Below are 8561 nucleotides of genomic sequence, written 5' to 3' on the forward strand. Positions count from 1 at the left end.
CGCACCCTTTGATAAATTAAAGAAATAAATATTAAGTATATGTGCTTGTTATTATATCATGATTAAGAGTACGTACTTCTATAATAACAGAGGTATTATTTTTTTATATAGTTAGTATAAAAAGAAACTACCTCAAATGGTTCTGCTCAATACACTCATAGTATACTAGTGTAATTTATTAGTCAAGATAAACTATTACCTAATTATACTACAACCACTCCAATGGTTTGTCTCATTCCATCTTAGTCGTGAGCAACTGTTTATAATTTATAAGGAACTGATAACATGAACTTCTGTGTGTGACACCACACACCATGTTATCTATAATATGAAAAGCGCAGCGGAAAATTTATCTATATCCTCTTCAGAAGATCTATGCGAAAGAGAAAAATACATATCTAGATCCTTTTCAGAATATCCATATAAAGGATTGAATAATGTGATAACAAACTCAGTTATTCTGTCACGTTCTGGTAGATGATGACATGTAATATCTTCCCATTGTTTCATACAGGATATGGAAGAACCGAAGAATCACACATCATTAAACGCAGTTGTTTAGCTGCAGAAGGAACTGTCTCTTGTTGATTAGGACCCATAGTTTTATATCCTTACATTAGCCTGGTATACATAATTGGAACCCCTGTAAAGACAGTAATTGCATCTTCTACTGTGTTTCTATCTTTAGGGTATGAATCACACCATCTTTGCGACACACTTTGGCCTCGAACACTAAATTTTGGCATGAACTCAACCGCTGATCCTGCATAAAGAGGTGCAAATAATTAAAGCATTGAAGAGATCATGCACATGGTGTAATGGTAGACAATGCAGAAAGTGGTCATAACATGTATACTCCCAAGCTTCAGTCAGAATTTGGACTAGAGAAATTATGCTGTTGTGAGTGTGGACAACACCTTTAGATTTACCAGTTGTACCACTTGTATAAAGAATCAGAGCAGGATCATCTCCTTTCAGCAAGTTTGAATCCTCAATTTTCCTGATCGCGTCAGCAACCAAATTAGCAGTCGTTTCCCCTGAATATTTTTTCAAAATATCTCTTGATGGCATGCATACTGGCAAGTGTTGGAAGTAGAGAAAGTCTAGCAGAGCATTTAACAGCCATATTCTCCATGATTCCTTGATGGTCTTGAGTGCTCAATATCATTGATATGTCTGAATCATTCATGACATGCAGAAGCTCTGATTCTGGATAGCTGAGTGCAAGAGGAACTGCAACTCCTCCACTAAGCCATGTACCAAAGACTGCTGCAACAAATTCAGCAGAAGGTTTAGCCCCAATCCCTACCCGGACACCATTAAGATACCTTGGACCATTAACAAATCCAATTGATTTTGCGCACTCTTCTTTTGCATTTATGGCGCCTGCACCAAGCAATAAGTCTGAGATGTTTAAAGTAGAATCAATGAGTTGAACATCACTATAGTTTTTCTGCTCAGGCCTTATAGCAGCACATTCTACGGTTATAGAGTCATGAGCAAGAATTGCTTTAACAGCCTCAACAATGTACTAGACGATCTAGTAGTTTGAACAACTTCATTGAGAGCTTCATCCATCTCGTCATAATCATAAATTGCATCATCGAATATTTCGATCTTATCATCCACATCTTCATTGTAAATAAAATTTTTTTCCTCTTCAATAAAAGCATTCTCTTCATAAACGTTCATTTCTTAAAATTGTTGCTCCATATCATGATCAAAAGTGTAGTTGACTCGTTACTATCTTTTTGAAAGCATGACTCCATAAAAACGACTTGGCTTTGATATCAAATTAATATAGTGGATAACTATCGAATCCATTGATTCGTTCCTGTGCCCACTGCAGATGGAGGTGCTTGTCGTCGGAAGGGCAATCACACAATCGGAAAGCTCTCGTGAACCACAAACCAAATCTCTCATGTCCTGATGTTCATTGCACTAAGTCTTTTTTCATCCTCAACTTAGCCCCCCTCTTCCTCTTTATTCCTTGGACGCACTGAACTAACTGCCCTTCGTGCAGTAGTGCTGAAAGTGTACTAAGTGCAGAAACTATAAGCAGTTACAGCAACTGTCAACAATTGATTCATACACGAGCACTGAGAAATAGACATCCAAAATTATTCAAAACTTTGGGGAAAAGAACGGCATAGCCTAATTATTATTGAAAAAAAAATTATCATTAAAATATTAAACATAACACTTATATAGACTCAAATATTAAATATGTTAAGGAAAAAAATACTGACAAAAAATAAGAATTCTAAACATACTAAAAATATAAAATATTTTAAATATCAAATTCTACAAAAATAATAAAAAAAAATTAAAATTACTTTCTCGTTTTGCTCTTCTATCTACATTATTAAAATTATTATGCAGACTCAACTCATGCTGAAATCCAATATAAGTTTTCAAACTTTAAACAGTCATAACTTTTAATACGGGATTCGAAATTAGGCTCTGTCTATCGCCGCGCGTGCTAAATTTGAAAGCCTGTGTTTGTTATCAGTGAAATCGTAATTACCAAATTTTAACCTCTTTGCATGGCCTTTTTGCTATTTTTTGTCATTTTTATTTTTTAGAAATTTAGGGTAATTTTTATATTTCCAGTATTTATTAGAGAGGATTTGTTTTGATTAACGTCTGATTTATTATTATTATTATTATTAAAAAACTCCATAGGGGATTTTTAGGAGGGAGTCAAACCTTACCTCCTAATATGTATTACATACTCCTATACTTATTCTCCTAATATGTATTACAGACTCTATCACTATAAAAGAATACAGTTTTACCGACGGAAAAAACTTTCCGTCGGTAACCCTTAATTTTACCAACAGAATACTTTATTCTGTCGGTAAAATCCTAAGTTTGCCGACAGAATAAAGTATTCCGTCGGTAAAATTAAGGGTTACCGACCGAAAAAACGTTCCATCGGCAAACACGCCTAATTAACCTATCGCAGACCCTTTCTTTCCACGAGCGTGGACGACGACGGCGAGCTAGGTTTTCCTCCGATCAGCCGGTAAGTCGAATTTCACTGTTTCTTTCGGTTTTTCTCGTTCCCCTTCCCTCGGTGGCGGGTTTGTCGGCCGGTGGCGGCCGCCAGTGGGCCGCTATACCGACCGGCAATTTTTAGTAAAATTTTGTACTAAGTTGTTTTTATTTTGTAAACAGATAGCATTTGCTACTCTTCTCCGGTTGACCTACACATCTTCAGGTATATTTAAGTAAATTGTACTTTATATTATTTAGCATGGTTTAATTTAGATATATGTTATATTCGTATATTAATCTGTAACATAATATAGTTATTTCATTTGTAATGTGTTTGTACGTTAATATTTGCTAATTTTCAATTTATTAGTTTAAGGTCAAAATGTCTATGAACAAAGCTTGGATGTACAATCGTTTGGAAAATGGGTTTATTAGAGATGATTTTATTGCTGAAGTTGAAGAATTTGTGAACTTTGCTAAGAGTCATCCAGAATGTATGAATGGTGATGAGTTACGGTATCCGTGTAATCTTAAAAAATGTAGGAATAGAGTTTTTCGTGATGAGGATACCGTGAAGGTTCACATATGCAGAAATGGTTTTGTACCAAATTACTATAATTGGTATTGTCACGGGAAGCCTTATGTGTATGAATCAATTGGACCTTCTGGTGGGACATCATCTGCCACAACTTATACTGCTCCTGATATCTCAATTAATGATATTGCAATGCAGTCAATGGTTCACGATGCGATGAATGCTGCAGTTGATTATTCCAATATAAATGAAACACCAACACCTGAATATCAGCAACTATATGAAATGTTAAAGGCTAGTGAAAGAGAAGTGTGGAAAGACATTCCCTCTGGTCATTCTCAGTTATCAGCTACTGCTCGGTTATTGAATATGAAAGCAGAACATCATTTTTCAGAAAGATGCTATGATGACATTTGTCAATTGATGTTAGAATTACTTCCTGTTGATAATATAATGACTGAAAGTTTTTACAATACAAAGAAATTGGTCAGAGGTTTAGGTTTGCCTGTAGAGAAAATTGATTGTTGTATAAATAACTACATTATATTTTGGAATGAAGACAATGATCTACGTGAATGCAAAATCTGTACACACCCTCATTATAAGCATGATACTCGTATATCAGGGCAGAAGAAGAAAAAAATTACTTGGAAAGTGATGTATTATTTTCCGTTAACTGCTAGACTTCAACGTTTGTATGCATCTACTGCTACAGCTTGCCACATGATGTGGCATCATGAACATGAGCACGATGAAGCGCTGATGTGTCATCCTTGTGATTCCCCTGCATGGAAACATCTTGATCCTTTATTTCCCTCGTTTGCAATTGAACAACGTAATGTGAGATTGGGACTTTTCGCCGATAGATTTTAGCCATTTGGTCAGTCAGGGCAACAATATTATATTCATCTTGGCCAGTTATATTAACACCGTACAATTTACCGCCATGGATGTATATGAAGGATGAATTTGTGTTCCTTACAGTACTTATTCCTGGTCCAACAAATCCAAAAGAGAAGATAGATGTTTTCTTGCAACCTCTGATTGCCGAGTTGAATGAATTATGGAACGTAGGGTTAGTGACTTACGATGTTGCAAGTAAAATTAATTTTAGATTGCATGCTGCATTATTATGGACAATCAATGATTTTCCAGCATTCTCAATGTTGTCGGGATGGAGCACGGCTGATAAATTAGCTTGTCCACACTGTATGACAGATTCTGATGCATTTTCATTACCTTACAGTGAGAAAGTATCTTAGTTTGATAATCACCGTAAATTTTTACCAATTGATCACTCTTTTAGGCGAAATAAGAAATTCTTTTTAAAAAATATTATAGTCAGAAAATCTCCTCCAGCCCATGTTTCATGTGAAGAAATCATTGAGCAAATAGATAGTTATGGATTTCTACCAGTATCTCAACCTAGTTCCGATAAGTTAAATAAATACATTGTTAGGATGTGTAAGTGTGGTTGGAAGAAAAGAAGTATTTTTTGGGAGCTACCGTATTGGAAGCATCTACTTATTAGACATAATTTGGATGTCATGCATATTGAGAAAAATTTCTTCGATAATATTTTTAACACTGTGATGAACGTGCCTGGAAGAACTAAAGACATTGCAAAATCACGTGAAGAATTAAAGGAACTAGTTAATAGACTAGAGTTGCACCCGGATGAAACAACCAACAGATTTCCGAAAGCTTGTTATACATTAGACAAAGATGGTAAGCAAGCTTTATGCAATTGGTTGAAAGAAATCAAATTTCCAGATGGGTATGCCTCAAATATGGCTAGATGTGTGGATGTGAATGGATTAAAGATGTTTGGAATGAAAAGTCATGACTGTCATGTATTCATGCAAAGACTTATTCCAGTAGTCTTCCATGACTTACTTCCTCAACATGTTTGGCAAACACTCACTGAATTGAGTCTATTTTTTAGAGATTTGACAATGAGATGTATTATGATGGATGATATGCTTCAGCTAGAAACAGACATTCCTCTTATATTATGTAAGCTGGAGCGCATATTTCCACCTAGTTTTTTTTTATTCAATGAAACATCTACCAGTGCATTTACCATACGAGGCACAAATAGGAGGGCCTGTGCAGTACAGATGGATGTATCCATTTGAACGGTTTTTGAGGAAATTAAAAAATAATGTTCGTAACATAGCAAGAGTTGAGGGGTTAATCTGTAATGCTTATCTGGTTAAAGAAGCATCTTCTTTCTGTTCATATTATTTTGCTGATAGTGTGCAAACAAGACACTGCAAATGTCCTAGAAATTCTGATGATGTTCAGACGATAGACCCATCGATGCTTTTTTATTTTCAAATTTCCTGGTAAGTCAATGGGTGCATCACGTTCTAGATGGTTAACCGAAGATGAATACCATGCTGCAAGAACATACATACTATTAAACTGTGAAGAGGTCAAACTATACATAAAGTAAGTTAACTTCTCTAAGTAAATAATTATTCATTCTTAAATATCTTTCTTGATATCCCAATATTTATATAATTACCTTCTTTCCCAGCTTGTACGAATAACAACTATATATACAAAATCCAACAATTGCTGCAAGTGAGGTAGCTGCAAAGTTAGAGACCGAATTTGCACTATGGTTTCAAATATATGTAAGTTACAAAATTTATAAAAAAAATTCCTTCAATCCTATTAATAGGTGTCCTAATTTATATGTGAACTATATTTTATAGATGAAAGACCGTAGAATATCAAATATGCAAGATGATAGGATAATGAATATTGCATCAGGCCCGCTTGAGTTATCTCTATGATCATGCTCACCAATGGAACTCATAGATAGAGTTAGGAAAATGCACTAGGGATTATGATGCATTATAGAGCACATGAGTTTAGATTGCAGTATTTTACTTGAGGACAAGCAAAAGTGTAAGTCCAGAGGTGTGATGTGCGTAGATTATATACACTTTTATACATGTTTTAAAGCACATTTACATACTTTATGCATGTTTTATCTATGCATTTTTATACTCCTTGTCTTACTTTCAGCATAATTACTCTTCTTCATTTGGAGATCTGCTCTTTGTATATTTTCTGTTGACAGGAGTGAAATTCGAAGAGAAAATGACGTTCGTGGTCGATCTGGACAGCAAACGAAGGCAAACAATACTAGCCGTGTGACTCTACATGGCCGTGTCAAAGAAGCAAGGAGAAGGATGTCTCTGGTCGTGTGAATCCACACAGTCGTGTAGCTTCACCAAAGAAGGAGCAAGGCATGGCTATGTGAATCCACACGGCTATGTCACCCCACCAGCAACAACCAGGGCATGGCCGTGAGGATACACATGGCTGTGTAACATTTCTAGAGAGCAAGAAGACTTCATCTGTGTGACACACATGACCATGTACGCACATGGCCGTGTAGCCCATCCATATCTAATGCAAAACACAGACGTGTGAATCCACACGATCATGTCACCCTAGCTGAGAGCAAGAAGAAGGAGGCCACACGGTCATGCCACGGGTCGTGCAGTGCCCATGCTTTGCTATATAAAAGGGGGTTTCTTCCCCTTTCTAAAGGGGTAAGGCTCTCCCTTTGGGGAGATTCATCTTGGTGCTGATCCTCGCCTTCTCCGACCTTCATCCGACGATTCGAGGCCATCTCCATCTCCACATTGACTCCGGAAGCTCGGGATTGGATCCCAAGATCACTCAACGTCATTGGATAAGCATTTCTCTTCTCTTCTCTTCAATTAGGGATTTGAATGCTTGTGATCTTTATGTCTTTGGATCTCTATCTTAGTGCCATGAAGTAGATCCTTTGTTCTAAGATTAAGGGAGTAGTTGTGGTGTGATTTGATGTAAGAACTCATGAATATGTCAATTTCCTATCTAAATGATGTTAGCATATTTTGTATCTATTTGATCTTATGTGAATTCATGTGTTTGGACTCAATTATTATGTTTGATTGAATGTTTGTGTGTGCTTGTGGATCATGTAGAGGGATGCCCTAAATCGTATAACCGAGGGATGCTAGTGATAGGCATATCCCACTAATGGACGTCTAGGGTGTCATCTTGAAAGGTGAAGCAAGTCTCTACAAGGAAGTGGGATGGTTAAGTGAAATTATCACCTTCATCTCTATGTACATTGAGAAGTGCATGTGTTTTTGTGTTGTATGACCGAGGGATGCTAGTGACAGGCAGATCCCGCTAACAGACTTCATAGGAATCATACCTATTTGATTGCTAGTATAATGTTGATCTAAGTCCCTTGCTGGTTGTCCTCTGCAAGGGAGAACCTGCTACTTCCTACAAATGAATGCGAATTGAGGATGCGAATTGATGAACCATATTACATTGATGAATATCACAATGAAACCTAGCTCCTAGAACACTCACAAAAACCAAGTTCCTCATTTACTTTTCTTATTCTAAGTCTTATTTCTTTACATAGGACCCTTCTTGTTTTAGTCAATCATTTAGCTAATTCTTCATGAGACATCGTTAGTGCCTATAACCAGTCCTTGTGGGTTTGATATCTTTTATTACTAACAACGAAATCGTGCACTTGCAGTATCGTAACAGGAGGGTTGTACATATGTACAGTTGCAATTAGATTTTGCATTTTGTTTTCTTATATTAGTTTTTCTCTCAAGTTTCAAGGCATTTTGAGTTACACTATCCATACTATTATTGCTGACTTGTCCAAGAGTAAACTTCTAGCACGATCATTATCTAGAGGTCATGAATTACATCGGGTGTCCGTCTCTGCTGCCAGCCACCCCTTTTCTGCTTCCTCCCCACACCGCTTTCGCTGGCTATGGCTCTAGTGGTCGTCGCCTGCACCTCCTACTATTGGCACCGCCTCCATCGCCACACAGCGTTTGCCACCTCACTGGCCAATGTTGCCCTACCGCCTCAACGGTCAGCTCTGCCCCGCCGCTCTCCCCCTTTCCAGCGCCGCTTCTCTCTCACACACACACATTTGCAACCTATACACCTTCTCCCTCCTCATGCCACAACGGCCAACACC

At 37.1% G+C, this 8561-nt stretch overlaps 1 pseudogene; it reads right to left on the reverse strand.

Annotated features, from left to right (window-relative positions):
* LOC122026764 overlaps positions 1–1692 on the reverse strand; it is a 45329-nt pseudogene extending 43637 nt beyond the window's left edge.
* Between the last annotated feature and the right edge of the window lie 6869 nt (positions 1693–8561).

This window comes from Zingiber officinale, chromosome 10A (assembly GCF_018446385.1).
Source record: "Zingiber officinale cultivar Zhangliang chromosome 10A, Zo_v1.1, whole genome shotgun sequence".
NCBI classification, from domain to species: domain Eukaryota; kingdom Viridiplantae; phylum Streptophyta; class Magnoliopsida; order Zingiberales; family Zingiberaceae; genus Zingiber; species Zingiber officinale.